Source organism: Pseudophryne corroboree, unplaced genomic scaffold (genome assembly GCF_028390025.1).
Source record: "Pseudophryne corroboree isolate aPseCor3 unplaced genomic scaffold, aPseCor3.hap2 scaffold_541, whole genome shotgun sequence".
NCBI classification, from domain to species: Eukaryota; Metazoa; Chordata; class Amphibia; order Anura; family Myobatrachidae; genus Pseudophryne; species Pseudophryne corroboree.
In genome coordinates, this window is record NW_026970142.1 from 425,213 (window position 1) to 441,144 (window position 15,932).

At 49.3% G+C, this 15,932-nt stretch overlaps 25 non-coding genes across 25 annotated transcripts; 3 read left to right on the forward strand and 22 right to left on the reverse strand.

The window, feature by feature from the left end:
* Positions 1–351: 351 nt before the first annotated feature.
* Positions 352–515, reverse strand: LOC135032330 (U1 spliceosomal RNA). Its single transcript, XR_010227872.1, has one exon. It is a non-coding gene; the product is annotated as a U1 spliceosomal RNA (small nuclear RNA).
* A 671-nt stretch (positions 516–1,186) lies between these two features.
* LOC135032253 (U1 spliceosomal RNA) lies at positions 1,187–1,349 on the reverse strand. Its single transcript, XR_010227799.1, has one exon. It is a non-coding gene; the product is annotated as a U1 spliceosomal RNA (small nuclear RNA).
* Positions 1,350–1,501: 152 nt separating this feature from the next.
* LOC135032324 (U1 spliceosomal RNA) lies at positions 1,502–1,665 on the reverse strand. Its single transcript, XR_010227866.1, has one exon. It is a non-coding gene; the product is annotated as a U1 spliceosomal RNA (small nuclear RNA).
* A 671-nt stretch (positions 1,666–2,336) lies between these two features.
* LOC135032230 (U1 spliceosomal RNA) lies at positions 2,337–2,499 on the reverse strand. The gene has a single exon (XR_010227778.1). It is a non-coding gene; the product is annotated as a U1 spliceosomal RNA (small nuclear RNA).
* Positions 2,500–2,651: 152 nt separating this feature from the next.
* Positions 2,652–2,815, reverse strand: LOC135032333 (U1 spliceosomal RNA). The gene has a single exon (XR_010227875.1). It is a non-coding gene; the product is annotated as a U1 spliceosomal RNA (small nuclear RNA).
* A 674-nt stretch (positions 2,816–3,489) lies between these two features.
* LOC135032213 (U1 spliceosomal RNA) lies at positions 3,490–3,652 on the reverse strand. The gene has a single exon (XR_010227763.1). It is a non-coding gene; the product is annotated as a U1 spliceosomal RNA (small nuclear RNA).
* Positions 3,653–3,804: 152 nt separating this feature from the next.
* Positions 3,805–3,968, reverse strand: LOC135032159 (U1 spliceosomal RNA). The gene has a single exon (XR_010227713.1). It is a non-coding gene; the product is annotated as a U1 spliceosomal RNA (small nuclear RNA).
* Positions 3,969–4,642: 674 nt separating this feature from the next.
* LOC135032231 (U1 spliceosomal RNA) lies at positions 4,643–4,805 on the reverse strand. Its single transcript, XR_010227779.1, has one exon. It is a non-coding gene; the product is annotated as a U1 spliceosomal RNA (small nuclear RNA).
* Positions 4,806–4,957: 152 nt separating this feature from the next.
* LOC135032334 (U1 spliceosomal RNA) lies at positions 4,958–5,121 on the reverse strand. The gene has a single exon (XR_010227876.1). It is a non-coding gene; the product is annotated as a U1 spliceosomal RNA (small nuclear RNA).
* A 674-nt stretch (positions 5,122–5,795) lies between these two features.
* Positions 5,796–5,958, reverse strand: LOC135032214 (U1 spliceosomal RNA). The gene has a single exon (XR_010227764.1). It is a non-coding gene; the product is annotated as a U1 spliceosomal RNA (small nuclear RNA).
* A 152-nt stretch (positions 5,959–6,110) lies between these two features.
* Positions 6,111–6,274, reverse strand: LOC135032160 (U1 spliceosomal RNA). Its single transcript, XR_010227714.1, has one exon. It is a non-coding gene; the product is annotated as a U1 spliceosomal RNA (small nuclear RNA).
* A 674-nt stretch (positions 6,275–6,948) lies between these two features.
* On the reverse strand, positions 6,949–7,111 carry LOC135032184 (U1 spliceosomal RNA). The gene has a single exon (XR_010227737.1). It is a non-coding gene; the product is annotated as a U1 spliceosomal RNA (small nuclear RNA).
* Positions 7,112–7,260: 149 nt separating this feature from the next.
* On the reverse strand, positions 7,261–7,425 carry LOC135032220 (U1 spliceosomal RNA). Its single transcript, XR_010227769.1, has one exon. It is a non-coding gene; the product is annotated as a U1 spliceosomal RNA (small nuclear RNA).
* A 670-nt stretch (positions 7,426–8,095) lies between these two features.
* Positions 8,096–8,258, reverse strand: LOC135032197 (U1 spliceosomal RNA). Its single transcript, XR_010227750.1, has one exon. It is a non-coding gene; the product is annotated as a U1 spliceosomal RNA (small nuclear RNA).
* A 152-nt stretch (positions 8,259–8,410) lies between these two features.
* Positions 8,411–8,574, reverse strand: LOC135032146 (U1 spliceosomal RNA). Its single transcript, XR_010227700.1, has one exon. It is a non-coding gene; the product is annotated as a U1 spliceosomal RNA (small nuclear RNA).
* Positions 8,575–9,546: 972 nt separating this feature from the next.
* Positions 9,547–9,710, reverse strand: LOC135032286 (U1 spliceosomal RNA). The gene has a single exon (XR_010227828.1). It is a non-coding gene; the product is annotated as a U1 spliceosomal RNA (small nuclear RNA).
* A 674-nt stretch (positions 9,711–10,384) lies between these two features.
* LOC135032256 (U1 spliceosomal RNA) lies at positions 10,385–10,547 on the reverse strand. The gene has a single exon (XR_010227801.1). It is a non-coding gene; the product is annotated as a U1 spliceosomal RNA (small nuclear RNA).
* A 152-nt stretch (positions 10,548–10,699) lies between these two features.
* LOC135032131 (U1 spliceosomal RNA) lies at positions 10,700–10,863 on the reverse strand. Its single transcript, XR_010227686.1, has one exon. It is a non-coding gene; the product is annotated as a U1 spliceosomal RNA (small nuclear RNA).
* A 669-nt stretch (positions 10,864–11,532) lies between these two features.
* On the reverse strand, positions 11,533–11,695 carry LOC135032172 (U1 spliceosomal RNA). Its single transcript, XR_010227726.1, has one exon. It is a non-coding gene; the product is annotated as a U1 spliceosomal RNA (small nuclear RNA).
* A 152-nt stretch (positions 11,696–11,847) lies between these two features.
* Positions 11,848–12,011, reverse strand: LOC135032263 (U1 spliceosomal RNA). Its single transcript, XR_010227806.1, has one exon. It is a non-coding gene; the product is annotated as a U1 spliceosomal RNA (small nuclear RNA).
* A 674-nt stretch (positions 12,012–12,685) lies between these two features.
* LOC135032236 (U1 spliceosomal RNA) lies at positions 12,686–12,848 on the reverse strand. The gene has a single exon (XR_010227784.1). It is a non-coding gene; the product is annotated as a U1 spliceosomal RNA (small nuclear RNA).
* Positions 12,849–13,000: 152 nt separating this feature from the next.
* LOC135032344 (U1 spliceosomal RNA) lies at positions 13,001–13,164 on the reverse strand. Its single transcript, XR_010227886.1, has one exon. It is a non-coding gene; the product is annotated as a U1 spliceosomal RNA (small nuclear RNA).
* A 144-nt stretch (positions 13,165–13,308) lies between these two features.
* Positions 13,309–13,424, forward strand: LOC135032280 (U5 spliceosomal RNA). The gene has a single exon (XR_010227822.1). It is a non-coding gene; the product is annotated as a U5 spliceosomal RNA (small nuclear RNA).
* A 270-nt stretch (positions 13,425–13,694) lies between these two features.
* On the forward strand, positions 13,695–13,811 carry LOC135032312 (U5 spliceosomal RNA). The gene has a single exon (XR_010227854.1). It is a non-coding gene; the product is annotated as a U5 spliceosomal RNA (small nuclear RNA).
* A 286-nt stretch (positions 13,812–14,097) lies between these two features.
* On the forward strand, positions 14,098–14,210 carry LOC135032306 (U5 spliceosomal RNA). Its single transcript, XR_010227848.1, has one exon. It is a non-coding gene; the product is annotated as a U5 spliceosomal RNA (small nuclear RNA).
* The last annotated feature ends 1,722 nt before the right edge of the window (positions 14,211–15,932 follow it).

Consider the following 15,932-nt stretch of genomic DNA (forward strand, 5'->3'; position numbering starts at 1 on the left):
TAACTCATGTTACCCCCGGATTAACCATGTTGATATTTTAAGTATTATAACCTTGGATAGCTTTTTCATTCAGAAATGTATCCATTCCTTTTTTAAATCCAATTACAGAGTCCGCCATTACCACCTTCCCTGGCAGGGAATTCCACATCCTGATTGCCCTAACAGTGAAGATCATAGTATCTCACCTGGCAGGTAAGTAGGAGTTGGGCTAGAGCTGTGGAGGATTGCTGCTCGGGCACCCCCTGTCAAGTGAAGGAGATCCAACTGAGGCAGCACAAGGGAACTCTCGAAAGAAGAACAAGGCTAGAGGAAGATCTGAGACAAAGAAATCTGACTTTTACCAGAGCTGACCAGAGGAAAGCACAAACGCAGTCCCCCACTACTACAAATAATGCAGTCGAGTTTCCCACATTTGGGGAAATCACAGGGGTCAGCATACCCAGAGTGCAATGAATGAACCTCACCCTGGGAGAACAATCTTCATGACCATGGTATCTCCTATGCAAAATAAGTATGATTTGGGATAGGGCTGGGGAGGGCCGCTGCTCAGGCACATCTCTGTCAAGTAAAGGAGATTCAACTGAGGCAACACAAGGGAACTCTCATCTGGGGACAACAACTGCAGGGAGAACACATATTTTCAGATGAACATGGGAGGGCAGAAGGCTGCCTAATACTGAAGCACCCCCAAACAACAAATCAAATGCAACTACTAGTGCAAGCATTCCTGGGGGAAGGCCTGCAGCAGATGGATTTGCATATGGTGATGTCATCCAAGCAGTGGGTCAAAGTTGGCTTCAACCCTCGTCTGCATATGAAAATAAAAAAGGGGTGTGCAGGGCATGGCGGCCTTTTGCGGCGCTTGGATGACCCCTAGTTCGCATTAAACACCTCCACCTTCCTTCGGTGTGGGGCTCATGTTGGCTATGCCCCAGCCCCTGAAGCATTCAAGCTGATTTCTTGCAGCAGCTGGGCACTGTAACAGCTCCAGAGCTGCTCTGTAAAGCAAGTAAAAGGGTGTGGGCCCTGCAGCACTACCTGTAGTTTGCATTGTGCGTTGGAAGGCACAAAGTAAGCAGACGGGAGAAGTCAGGATAGTGCACAAGGGCATAGAAGGGAGCGGCTCAAGAAAAGAGAAGTGGAAACAGACAGCAAACTAGGCTGGAGAGAGACCTGAGACAAAGAGATCTGAATTATACGAGAGCCGACCAGAGGAAACACAAATTATGTAATCAAGTGTACCACATTTGGGGAAATCGTAGGAGCAGCACACCCAGAGTGCATTGGGTGAGCCTTGCCCTGGGAGAAGCACCTTCCTGATCATAGTATCTCACCTGGCAGGTAAGTAGGAGTTGGGCTAGAGCTGGGGAGGGTCGCTGTTCGGGCACCCCCCTGTCAAGTGAAGGAGATCCAACTGAGGCAGCACAAGGAAACTCTCGAAAAAAGAACAAGGCTAGAGGAAGATCTGAGACAAAGAAATCTGACTTTTACCAGAGCTGACCAGAGGAAAGCACAAACACAGTCCCCCACTACCACAAATAATGCAGTCGAGTTTCCCACATTTGGGGAAATCACAGGAGTCAGCATACCCAGAATGCAATGAATGAACTTCACCCTGGGAGAACAATCTTCATGACAATTGTATCTCCTATGCAAAATAAGTATGATTTGGGATAGGGCTGGGGAGGGCCGCTGCTCAGGCACATCTCTGTCAAGTAAAGGAGATTCAACTGAGGCAGCACAAGGGAACTCTCATCTGGGGACAACAACTGCAGGGAGAACACATATTTTCAGATGAACATGGGAGAGCAGAAGGCTGCCTAATACTGAAGCACCCCCAAACAACAAACCAAATGCAACAACTAGTACAAGCATTCCTGGGAAAAGGTCTGCAGAAGACGGATTTGCATACGGTGATGTCATCCAAGCAGTGGGCCAAAGTTGGCTGGAACCCTCATCTGCATATGAAAAGAGAAAAGGGGTATGCAGGGCATGGCGGCCTTTTGCGGCGCTTGGATGACCCTTAGTTAGCATTAAACACCTCCACCCTCCGTCGGTGTGGGGCTCATGTTGGCTATGCCCCAGCCCCTGAAGCATTCAAGCTGATTTCTTGCAGCAGCTGGGCACTGTAACAGCTCCAGAGCTGCTCTGTAAGGCAAGTAAAAGGGTGTTGGCCCTGCAGCACTACCTGTAGTTTGCATTGTGCGTTGGAAGGCACAAAGTAAGCAGACAGGTGAAGTCAGGAGAGTGCACAAGGGCATAGAAGGCAGCGGCTCAAGAAAAGAGAAGTGGAAACAGACAGCAAACTAGGCTGGAGAGAGACCTGAGACAAAGAGATCTGAATTATACGAGAGCCGACCAGGGGAAACACAAATTATGCAGTCAAGTTTCCCACATTTGGGGAAATCACAGGAGCAGCACACCCAGAGTGCAATGGGTGAGCCTTGCCCTGGGAGAAGCACCTTCATGATCATAGTATCTCACCTGGCAGGTATGTAGGAGTTGGGCTAGAGCTGGGGAGGGTCGCTGCTCGGGTACCCCCCTGTCAAGTGAAGGAGATCAAACTGAGGCAGCACAATGGAACTCTCGAAAGAAGAACAAGGCTAGAGGAAGATCTGAGACAAAGAAATCTGACTTTTACCAGAGCTGACCAGAGGAAAACACAAACACAGTCCCCCACTACCACAAATAATGCAGTTGAGTTTCCCACATTTGGGGAAATCACAGGGGTCAGCATACCCAGAATGCAATGAATGAACCTCACCCTGGGAGAACAATCTTTATGACCATGGTATCTCCTATGCAAAATAAGTATGATTTGGGATAGGGCTGGGGAGGGCCGCTGCTCAGGCACATCTCTGTCAAGTAAAGGAGATTCAACTGAGGCAGCACAAGGGAACTCTCATCTGGGGACAACAACTGCAGGGAGAACACATATTTTCAGATGAACATGGGAGAGCAGAAGGCTGCCTAATACTGAAGCACCCCCAAACAACAAACCAAATGCAACAACTAGTGCAAGCATTCCTGGGGGAAGGCCTGCAGCAGATAGATTTGCATATGGTGATGTCATCCAAGCAGTGGGTCAAAGTTGGCTTCAACCCTCGTCTGCATATGAAAAGAGAAAAGGGGCGTGCAGGGCATGGTGGCCTTTTGCGGCACTTGGCTGACCCCTAGTTTGCATTAAACACCTCCACCCTCCTTCGGTGTGGGGCTCATGTTGGCTATGCCCCAGCCCCTGAAGCATTCAAGCTGATTTCTTGCAGCAGCTGGGCACTGTAACAGCTCCAGAGCTGCTCTGTAAGGCAAGTAAAAGGGTGTGGGCCCTGCAGCACTACCTGTAGTTCGCATTGTGCGTTGGAAGGCACAAAGTAAGCAGAAAGGAGGAGAAGTCAGGATAGTGCGCAAGGGCATAGAAGGGAGCGGCTCAAGAAAAGAGAAGTGGAAACAGACAGCAAACTAGGCTGGAGAGAGACCTGAGACAAAGATATCTGAATTATACGAGACCTGACCAGGGGAAACACAAATTATGCAGTCAAGTTTCCCACATTTGGGGAAATCGCAGGAGCAGCACACCCAGAGTGCAATGGGTGAGCCTTGCCCTTGGAGAAGCACCTTCATGATCATAGTATCTCACCTGGCAGGTAAGTAGGAGTTGGGCTAGAGCTGGGGAGGGTCGCTGCTCGGGCACCCCCCTGTCAAGTGAAGGAGATCCAACTGAGGCAGCACAAAGGAACTCTCGAAAGAAGAACAAGGCTAGAGGAAGATCTGAGACAAAGAAATCTGACTTTAACCAGAGCTGACCAGAGGAAAGCACAAACACAGTCCACCACTACCACAAATAATGCAGTCGAGTTTCCCACATTTGGGGAAATCACAGGGTTCAGCATACCCAGAGTGCAATGAATGAACCGCACCCTGGGAGAACAATCTTCATAACAATGGTATCTCCTATGCAAAATAAGTATGATTTGGGATATGGCTGCGGAGGGCCGCTGCTCAGGCACATCTCTGTCAAGTAAAGGAGATTCAACTGAGGCAGCACAAGGGAACTCTCATCTGGGGACAACAACTGCAGGGAGAACACATATTTTCAGATGAACATGGGAGGGCAGAAGGCTGCCTAATACTGAAGCACCCCCAAACAACAAACCAAATGCAACAACTAGTGCAAGCATTCCTGGGGGAAGGCCTGCAGCAAATAGATTTGCATATGGTGATGTCATCCAAGCAGTGGGTCAAAGTTGGCTTCAACCCTCGTCTGCATATGAAAAGAGAAAAGGGGCGTGCAGGGCATGGTGGCCTTTTGCAGCACTTGGCTGACCCCTAGTTTGCATTAAACACCTCCACCCTCCTTCGGTGTGGGGCTCATGTTGGCTATGCCCCAGCCCCTGAAGCATTCAAGCTGATTTCTTGCAGCAGCTGGGCACTGTAACAGCTCCAGAGCTGCTCTGTAAGGCAAGTAAAAGGGTGTGGGCCCTGCAGCACTACCTGTAGTTCGCATTGTGCGTTGGAAGGCACAAAGTAAGCAGAAAGGAGGAGAAGTCAGGATAGTGCGCAAGGGCATAGAAGGGAGCGGCTCAAGAAAAGAGAAGTGGAAACAGACAGCAAACTAGGCAGGAGAGAGACCTGAGACAAAGAGATCTGAATTATACGAGAGCCGACCAGGGGAAACACAAATTATGCAGTCAAGTTTCCCACATTTGGGGAAATCACAGGAGCAGCACACCCAGAGTGCAATGGGTGAGCCTTGCCCTGGGAGAAGCACCTTCATGATCATAGTATCTCACCTGGCAGGTATGTAGGAGTTGGGCTAGAGCTGGGGAGGGTCGCTGCTCGGGTACCCCCCTGTCAAGTGAAGGAGATCAAACTGAGGCAGCACAATGGAACTCTCGAAAGAAGAACAAGGCTAGAGGAAGATCTGAGACAAAGAAATCTGACTTTTACCAGAGCTGACCAGAGGAAAACACAAACACAGTCCCCCACTACCACAAATAATGCAGTTGAGTTTCCCACATTTGGGGAAATCACAGGGGTCAGCATACCCAGAATGCAATGAATGAACCTCACCCTGGGAGAACAATCTTTATGACCATGGTATCTCCTATGCAAAATAAGTATGATTTGGGATAGGGCTGGGGAGGGCCGCTGCTCAGGCACATCTCTGTCAAGTAAAGGAGATTCAACTGAGGCAGCACAAGGGAACTCTCATCTGGGGACAACAACTGCAGGGAGAACACATATTTTCAGATGAACATGGGAGAGCAGAAGGCTGCCTAATACTGAAGCACCCCCAAACAACAAACCAAATGCAACAACTAGTGCAAGCATTCCTGGGGGAAGGCCTGCAGCAGATAGATTTGCATATGGTGATGTCATCCAAGCAGTGGGTCAAAGTTGGCTTCAACCCTCGTCTGCATATGAAAAGAGAAAAGGGGCGTGCAGGGCATGGTGGCCTTTTGCGGCACTTGGCTGACCCCTAGTTTGCATTAAACACCTCCACCCTCCTTCGGTGTGGGGCTCATGTTGGCTATGCCCCAGCCCCTGAAGCATTCAAGCTGATTTCTTGCAGCAGCTGGGCACTGTAACAGCTCCAGAGCTGCTCTGTAAGGCAAGTAAAAGGGTGTGGGCCCTGCAGCACTACCTGTAGTTCGCATTGTGCGTTGGAAGGCACAAAGTAAGCAGAAAGGAGGAGAAGTCAGGATAGTGCGCAAGGGCATAGAAGGGAGCGGCTCAAGAAAAGAGAAGTGGAAACAGACAGCAAACTAGGCTGGAGAGAGACCTGAGACAAAGATATCTGAATTATACGAGACCTGACCAGGGGAAACACAAATTATGCAGTCAAGTTTCCCACATTTGGGGAAATCGCAGGAGCAGCACACCCAGAGTGCAATGGGTGAGCCTTGCCCTTGGAGAAGCACCTTCATGATCATAGTATCTCACCTGGCAGGTAAGTAGGAGTTGGGCTAGAGCTGGGGAGGGTCGCTGCTCGGGCACCCCCCTGTCAAGTGAAGGAGATCCAACTGAGGCAGCACAAAGGAACTCTCGAAAGAAGAACAAGGCTAGAGGAAGATCTGAGACAAAGAAATCTGACTTTAACCAGAGCTGACCAGAGGAAAGCACAAACACAGTCCACCACTACCACAAATAATGCAGTCGAGTTTCCCACATTTGGGGAAATCACAGGGTTCAGCATACCCAGAGTGCAATGAATGAACCGCACCCTGGGAGAACAATCTTCATAACAATGGTATCTCCTATGCAAAATAAGTATGATTTGGGATATGGCTGCGGAGGGCCGCTGCTCAGGCACATCTCTGTCAAGTAAAGGAGATTCAACTGAGGCAGCACAAGGGAACTCTCATCTGGGGACAACAACTGCAGGGAGAACACATATTTTCAGATGAACATGGGAGGGCAGAAGGCTGCCTAATACTGAAGCACCCCCAAACAACAAACCAAATGCAACAACTAGTGCAAGCATTCCTGGGGGAAGGCCTGCAGCAAATAGATTTGCATATGGTGATGTCATCCAAGCAGTGGGTCAAAGTTGGCTTCAACCCTCGTCTGCATATGAAAAGAGAAAAGGGGCGTGCAGGGCATGGTGGCCTTTTGCAGCACTTGGCTGACCCCTAGTTTGCATTAAACACCTCCACCCTCCTTCGGTGTGGGGCTCATGTTGGCTATGCCCCAGCCCCTGAAGCATTCAAGCTGATTTCTTGCAGCAGCTGGGCACTGTAACAGCTCCAGAGCTGCTCTGTAAGGCAAGTAAAAGGGTGTGGGCCCTGCAGCACTACCTGTAGTTCGCATTGTGCGTTGGAAGGCACAAAGTAAGCAGAAAGGAGGAGAAGTCAGGATAGTGCGCAAGGGCATAGAAGGGAGCGGCTCAAGAAAAGAGAAGTGGAAACAGACAGCAAACTAGGCAGGAGAGAGACCTGAGACAAAGAGATCTGAATTATACGAGACCTGACCAGGGGAAACACAAATTATGCAGTCAAGTTTCCCACATTTGGGGAAATCGCAGGGGCAGCACACCCAGAGTGCAATGGGTGAGCCTTGCCCTGGGAGAAGCACCTTCATGATCATAGTATCTCACCTGGCAGGTAAGTAGGAGTTGGGCTAGAGCTGGGGAGGGTCGCTGCTCGGGCACCCCCCTGTCAAGTGAAGGAGATCCAACTGAGGCAGCACAAGGAAACTCTCGAAAGAAGAACAAGGCTAGAGGAAGATCTGAAACAAAGAAATCTGACTTTTACCAGAGATCAGAGGAAAACACAAACACAGTCCCCCACTGCCAACAAATAAAGCAGTCACGTTTCCCACATTTGGGGAAATCACAGGGGTCAGCATACCCAGAATGCAATGAATGAACCTCACCCTGGGAGAGTAATCTTCATGACCATGGTATCTCCTATGCAAAATAAGTATGATTTGGGATAGGGCTGGGGAGGGCCGCTGCTCATGCACATCTCTGTCAAGTAAAGGAGATTCAACTGAGGCAGCACAAGGGAACTCTCATCTGGGGACAACAACTGCAGGGAGAACACATATTTTCAGATGAACATGGGAGGGCAGAAGGCTGCCTAATACTGAAGCACTCCCAAACAACAAACCAAATGCAACAACTAGTGCAAGCATTCCTGGGGGAAGTTCTGCAGAAGACGGATTTGCATACGGTGATGTCATCCAAGCAGTGGGTCAAAGTTGGCTTCAACCCTCATCTGCATATGAAAAGAGAAAAGGGGCGTGCAGGGCATGGCGGCCTTTTGCGGTGCTTGGATGACCCCTAGTTCGCATTAAACACCCCACCCTCCTTTGGTGTGGGGCTCATGTTGGCCATGCCCCATCCCCTGAAGCATTCAAGCTGATTTATTGCAGCAGCTGGGCACTGTAACAGCTCCAGAGCAGCTCTGAACGGCAAGTAAAAGGGTGTGGGCCCTGCAGCACTACCTGTAGTTTGCATTGTGCATTGGAAGGCACAAAGTAAGCAGACGGGAGAAGTCAGGATAGTGCGCAAGGGCATAGAAGGGAGCGGCTCAAGAAAAGAGAAGTTGAAACAGACAGCAAACTAGGCTGGAGAGAGACCTGAGACAAAGAGATCTGAATTATACGAGAGCCGACCAGGGGAAACACAAATTATGCAGTCAAGTTTCACACATTTGGGGAAATCGCAGGAGCAGCACACCCAGAGTGCAATGGGTGAGCCTTGCCCTGGGAGAAGCACCTACATGATCATAGTATCTCACCTGCCAGGTAAGTAGAAGTTGGGCTAGAGCTGGGGAGGGTCGCTGCTCGGGTACCCCCCTGTCAAGTGAAGGAGATCCAACTGAGGCAGCACAAGGGAACTCTCGAAAGAAGAACAAGGCTAAAGGAAGATCTGAGACAAAGAAATCTGACTTTTACCAGAGCTGACCAGAGGAAAGCACAAACACAGTCCCCCACTACCACAAATAAAGCAGTCGAGTTTCCCACATTTGGGGAAATCACAGGGGTCAGCATACCCAGAATGCAATGAATGAACCTCACCGTGGGAGAACAATCTTCATGACCATGGTATCTCCTATGCAAAATAAGTATGATTTGGGATAGGGCTGGGGAGGGCCGCTGCTCAGGCACATCTCTGTCAAGTAAAGGAGATTCAACTGAGGCAGCACAAGGGAACTCTCATCTGGGGACAACAACTGCAGGGAGAACACATATTTTCAGATGAACATGGGAGGGCAGAAGGCTGCCTAATACTGAAGCACCCCCAAACAACAAACCAAATGCATCAACTAGTGCAAGCATTCCTGGGGGAAGGCCTGCAGCAGATGGATTTGCATACGGTGATGTCATCCAAGCAGTGGGTCAAAGTTGGCTTCAACCCTCGTCTGCATATGAAAAGAGAAAAGGGGCGTGCAGGGCATGGCGGCCTTTTGCGGCGCTTGGATGACCCCTAGTTCGCATTAAACACCTCCACCCTCCTTCGGTGTGGGGCTCATGTTGGCTATGCCCCAGCCCCTGAAGCATTCAAGCTGATTTCTTGCAGCAGCTGGGCACTGTAACAGCTCCAGAGCTGCTCTGTACGGCAAGTAAAAGGGTGTGGGCCCTGCAGCACTACCTGTAGTTTGCATTGTGCATTGGAAGGCACAAAGTAAGCAGACAGGAGGAGAAGTCAGGATAGTGCACAAGGGTATAAAAGGGAGGGGCTCATGAAAAAAGAAGTGGAAACAGACAGCAAACTAGGCTGGAGAGAGACCTGAGACAAAGAGATCTGAATTATACGAGAGCCGACCAGGGGAAACACAAATTATGCAGTCAAGCTTCCCACATTTGGGGAAATCAGAGTGCAATGGGTGAGCCTTGCCCTGGGAGAAGCACCTTCATGATCATAGTATCTCACCTGGCAGGTAAGTAGGAGTTGGGCTAGAGCTGGGGAGGGTCGCTGCTCGGGCACCCCCCTGTCAAGTGAAAGAGATCCAACTGAGGCAGCACAAGGAAACTCTCGAAAGAAGAACAAGGCTAGAGGAAGATCTGAGACAAATAAATCTGACTTTTACCAGAGCTGACCAGAGGATAGCACAAACACAGTCCCCCACTACCACAAATAATGCAGTCGAGTTTCCCACATTTGGGGAAATCACAGGGGTCAGCATACCCAGAATGCAATGAATGAACCTCACCCTGGGAGAACAATCTTCATGACCATGGTATCTCCTATGCAAAATAAGTATGATTTGGGATAGGGCTGGGGAGGGCCGCTGCTCAGGCACATCTCTGTCAAGTAAAGGAGATTCAACTGAGGCAGCACAAGGGAACTCTCATCTGGGGACAACAACTGCAGGGAGAACACATATTTTCAGATGAACATGGGAGGGCAGAAGGCTGCCTAATACTGAAGCACCCCCAAACAACAAACCAAATGCAACAACTAGTGCAAGCATTCCTGGGGGAAGGCCTGCAGCAGATGGATTTGCATACGGTGATGTCATCCAAGCAGTGGGTCAAAGTTGGCTTCAACCCTCGTCTGCATATGAAAAGAGAAAAGGGGCGTGCAGGGCATGGCGGCCTTTTGCGGTGCTTGGATGACCCCTAGTTCACATTAAACACCTCCACCCTCCTTCGGTGTGGGGCTCATGTTGGCTGTGCCCCAGCCCCTGAAGCATTCAAGCTGATTTCTTGCAGTAGCTGGGCACTGTAACAGCTCCAGAGCTGCTCTGTACGGCAAGTAAAAGGGTGTGGGCCCTACAGCACTACCTGTAGTTTGCATTGTGCATTGGAAGGCACAAAGTAAGCAGACAGGAGGAGAAGTCAGGATAGTGCACAAGGGTATAAAAGGGAGGGGCTCATGAAAAAAGAAGTGGAAACAGACAGCAAACTAGGCTGGAGAGAGACCTGAGACAAAGAGATCTGAATTATACGAGAGCCGACCAGGGGAAACACAAATTATGCAGTCAAGCTTCCCACATTTGGGGAAATCGCAGGGGCACCACACCCAGAGTGCAATGGGTGAGCCTTGCCCTGGGAGAAGATCCTTCATGATCATAGTATCTCACCTGGCAAGTAAGTAGGAGTTGGGCTAGAGCTGGGGAGGGTCGCTGCTCGGGCACCCCCCTGTCAAGTTAAAGAGATCCAACTGAGGCAGCACAAGGGAACTCTCGAAAGAAGAACAAGGCTAGAGGAAGATCTGAGACAAAGAAATCTGACTTTTACCAGAGCTGTCCAGAGGAAAGCACAAACACAGTCCCCCACTACCACAAATAATGCAGTCGAGTTTCCCACATTTGGGGAAATCACAGGGGTCAGCATACCCAGAATGCAATGAATGAACCTCACCCTGGGAGAACAATCTTCATGACCATGGTATCGCCTATGCAAAATAAGTATGATTTGGGATAGGGTTGGGGAGGGCCGCTGCTCAGGCACATCTCTGTCAAGTAAAGGAGATTCAACTGAGGCAGCACAAGGGAACTCTCATCTGGGGACAACAACTGCAGGGAGAACACATTTTCAGATAAACATGGGAGGGCAGAAGGCTGCCTAATACTGAAGCACCCCCAAACAACAAACCAAATGCAACAACTAGTACAAGCATTCCTGGGGGAAGGCCTGCAGCAGATGGATTTGCATATAGTGATGTCATCCAAGCAGTGGGTCAAAGTTGGCTTCAACCCTCGTCTGCATATGAAAAGAGAAAAGGGGCGTGCACGGCATGGCGGCCTTTTGCGGCGCTTGGATGACCCCTAGTTCGCATTAAACACCTCCACCCTCCTTCGGTGTGGGGCTCATGTTGGCTATGCCCCAGCCCCTGAAGCATTCAAGCTGATTTCTTGCAGCAGCTGGGCACTGTAACAGCTCCAGAGCTGCTCTGAACGGCAAGTAAAAGGGTGTGGGCCCTGCAGCACTACCTGTAGTTTGCATTATGCATTGGAAGGCACAAAGTAAGCAGACGGGAGAAGTCAGGATAGTGCGCAAGGGCATAGAAGGGAGCGGCTCAAGAAAAGAGAAGTTGAAACAGACAGCAAACTAGGCTGGAGAGAGACCTGAGACAAAGAGATCTGAATTATACGAGAGCCGACCAGGGGAAACACAAATTATGCAGTCAAGTTTCCCACATTTGGGGAAATCGCAGGAGCAGCACACCCAGAGTGCAATGGGTGAGCCTTGCCCTGGGAGAAGCACCTACATGATCATAGTATCTCACCTGCCAGGTAAGTAGAAGTTGGGCTAGAGCTGGGGAGGGTCGCTGCTCGGGTACCCCCCTGTCAAGTGAAGGAGATTCAACTGAGGCAGCACAAGGGAACTCTCGAAAGAAGAACAAGGCTAGAGGAAGATCTGAGACAAATAAATCTGACTTTTACCAGAGCTGACCAGAGGAAAGCACAAACACAGTCCCCCACTACCACAAATAATGCAGTCGAGTTTCCCACATTTGGGGAAATCACAGGGGTCAGCATACCCAGAATGCAATGAATGAACCTCACCCTGGGAGAACAATCTTCATGACCATGGTATCTCCTATGCAAAATAAGTATGATTTGGGATAGGGCTGGGGAGGGCCGCTGCTCAGGCACATCTCTGTCAAGTAAAGGAGATTCAACTGAGGCAGCACAAGGGAACTCTCATCTGGGGACAACAACTGCAGGGAGAACACATATTTTCAGATGAACATGGGAGGGCAGAAGGCTGCCTAATAATGAAGCACCCCCAAACAACAAACCAAATGCAACAACTAGTGCAAGCATTCCTGGGGGAAGGCCTGCAGCAGATGGATTTGCATACGGTGATGTCATCCAAGCAGTGGGTCAAAGTTGGCTTCAACCCTCGTCTGCATATGAAAAGAGAAAAGGGGCGTGCAGGGCATAGCGGCCTTTTGCGGCGCTTGGATGACCCCTAGTTCGCATTAAACACCTCCACCCTCCTTCGGTGTGGGGCTCATGTTGGCTATGCCCCAGCCCCTGAAGCATTCAAGCTGATTTCTTGCAGCAGCTGGGCACTGTAACAGCTCCAGAGCTGCTCTGTACGGCAAGTAAAAGGGTGTGGGCCCTGCAGCACTACCTGTAGTTTGCATTGTGCATTGGAAGGCACAAAATAAGCAGACAAGAGGAGAAGTCAGGATAGTGCACAAGGGTATAAAAGGGAGGGGCTCATGAAAAAAGAAGTGGAAACAGACAGCAAACTAGGCTGGAGAGAGACCTGAGACAAAGAGATCTGAATTATACGAGAGCCGACCAGGGGAAACACAAATTATGCAGTCAAGCTTCCCACATTTGGGGAAATCGCAGGGGCACCACACCCAGAGTGCAATGGGTGAGCCTTGCCCTGGGAGAAGCACCTTCATGATCATAGTATCTCACCTGGCAGGTAAGTAGGAGTTGGGCTAGAGCTGGGGAGGGTCGCTACTCGGGCACCCCCCTGTCAAGTGAAAGAGATCCAACTTAGGCAGCACAAGGGAACTCTCGAAAGAAGAACAAGGCTAGAGGAAGATCTGAGACAAATAAATCTGACTTTTACCAGAGCTGACTAGAGGAAAGCACAAACACAGTCCCCCACTACCACAAATAATGCAGTCGAGTTTCCCACATTTGGGGAAATCACAGGGGTCAGCATACCCAGAATGCAATGAATGAACCTCACCCTGGGAGAACAATCTTCATGACCATGGTATCGCCTATGCAAAATAAGTATGATTTGGGATAGGGCTGGGGAGGGCCGCTGCTCAGGCACATCTCTGTCAAGTAAAGGAGATTCAGCTGAGGCAGCACAAGGGAACTCTCATCTGGGGACAACAACTGCAGGGAGAACACATATTTTCAGATAAAAATCTTGGTCATGCTCTGGTTTCTCTTCAGAACGAACAAATCTTTCGCCTCTTACTAAAGATTTCCGTGGAGAGGAGCAAAACCGAGTTTTATCTCAATTTTTGCATGCCCCATCTTTTTGGGGTTTCTTTTACCGGTTTAAAGATAGAATGAGTGTGCTTTAATGTAAGCTCATTTGCATAGAAATGACAGTAAATGTTTATTTATGTTCAAACAGAACTTTCTTGACCATGCTACTTGCTTTAAAGATCTGGGAGCACATGGAATACAGTACAAACCATGCTTATAGCAAGGAGAAGCCAGGTGAGAAATCTGCTTTCTTTCAAATTGGGCGCTCACTTTGATCTGAATGAGGACTGCTGGCACAGCACTCAGGCGACAGGTGGAATCTTGGTCATGCTCTGGTTTCTCTTCAGAATGAACAAATCTTTCGCCTTTTATTAAAGATTATCCGTGGAGAGGAGCAAAACTGAGTTTTATCTCAATTTTTGCATGCCCCATATTATTGGGGTTTCTTTTATCAGTTTAAAGACAGAACGAGTGTGCTTTCTTGTTAGCTTTAATGTAAGTTTATTTGCATAACAATGACAATAAATGTCTGTTTCTTTTCAAGCAGAACTTTCTTGACCATACTAATTGCTTGAAAGATCTGGGAGCACATGGAAAAGAGTACAAACCATGTTTATAGCAAGGGGAAGCCTGGTGAGAAATCTGCTTTCTTTCTTTCAAATTGGGTGCTCACTTTGAGCTGAATGAGGACTGCTGGCATGGCACTCAGGCGACAGGTGGAATCTTGGTCATGCTCTGGTTTCTCTTCAGAACGAACAAATCTTTCGCCTTTTACTAAAGATTTCCGTGGAGAGGAGCAAAACTGAGTTTTATCTCAATTTTTGCATGCCCCATATCATACCTCCCAACTGTCCCGATTTTCGCGGGACAGTCCCGTTTTTTGGGGACTGTCCCGCTGTCCCACCTGCGGGCCGCAGTGTCCCGCGGTGGGGAGGACAGTTGGGAGGCTCTGTCTGTCGCTGCCCTGCTTAGCAGAGCAGCGGTGAATAGTCGCTGTGCGCACAGCGTCTATTCACTGAAGTCAGAGGGAGAGGTGGCATGCCAGCGGCTCACAGAGCGCTGGGCATGCCCCCTCAGTGCCGAAAACGGGGGCGTGACTCGCGATCGCGGGTCCTCCCGCGAAGCCATGCCCCTTTTTACTTAGGCCACGCCCTTTTTGGGAGCGCGTGCGACTTCGCCGCGCGTGTGTCCCTCTTTGCGAGCCGACAAAGTTGGGAGGTATGCCCATATTATTGGGGTTTCTTTTATCAGTTTAAAGACAGAACGAGTGTGCTTTCTGGTTAGCTTTAATGTAAGTTTATTTGCATAACAATGACAGTAAATGTTTGTTTCTTTTCAAACAGAACTTTCTTGACCATGCTACTTGCTTGAAAGATCTGGGAGCACATGGAAAACAGTACAAACCATGCAGTATCACAAGAGCCTTTATTTGATCTTTCATGAAGATAGAGCAGAATTGAGGACACGTCAACAATTTCTGCCGAAGGTGGTTCATCTTTCCACATGGTGCCTTTGGCCACTGACACCTTCGTTGAGTCAAAGTCTCTGGCTGTGGTCAGAACTTTGAAAATTTATGTCACCAGAACGGTTCAGATTAGGAAAACAGAGGCTCTGTTTGTCCTGTATGCTCCCAACAGGATTGGGTGTCCTGCTTCCATGTAGACCATTATGCGCTGGATCTGTGGTAAGATTCAGCATGCTCATTCCATGGCAGGATTGCCGTTACTGAATTAGGTGAAGACCCATTCTACTAGAAAGGTGGGTTCATCCTGGGCAGCTGGTCGGGGAGTCTCGGCATTGCAACTTTGCCGAGCAGCTATTTAGTAAACACTTTTGCTAAGTTTTACAAGTTTGATACCTTGGCCGATGATAACTTCAAGTTGGGTCATTCGGTGCTGCAGAGTCGTACGCACTCTTCCACCCGTTCAAGAGCTTTGGTATAACCCCATGGTTCTTAATGTGACCCCAGCATCCTCTAGGTCGTATGAGAAAATAGGATTTTAATACCTACCGGTAAATCCTTTTCTCTTAGTCTGTAGAGGATGCTGGGCACCCGTCCCAGTCCATACTGTGTCTGCAGTTATTACTTGTGGTTATACACATGTTGTGTTATGGTTCTGGTCAGCTTTTTGCTGCAATTATTCATGCCGTTGGCTTGTGTTCTGTTGAATGCCACGTTCTGCGGCATGCTTAAGGTGTGAGCTGGTAAGATGCTCACCTTAGTTTAACAATAAATCCTTTCCTCGAAATGTCCGTCTCCATGGGCACAGTTCCTATAACTGGAGTCTGGAGGAGGGGCATAGAGGGAGGAGCCAGTTCACACCCTTTGATAGTCTTAAAGTGCCCATGTCTCTTGCGGATCCCGTCTATACCCCATGGTTCTTAATGTGACCCCAGCATCCTCTACGGACTAAGAGAAAAGGATGCCCTTGCGCACTATCCTGACTTCTCCTCCCGTCTGCTTACTTTGTGCCTTCCAACGCACAATGCAAACTACAGGTGGTGCTGCAGGGCCCACACCCTTTTACTTGCCTTACAGAACAGCTCTGGAGCTGTTACAGTGCC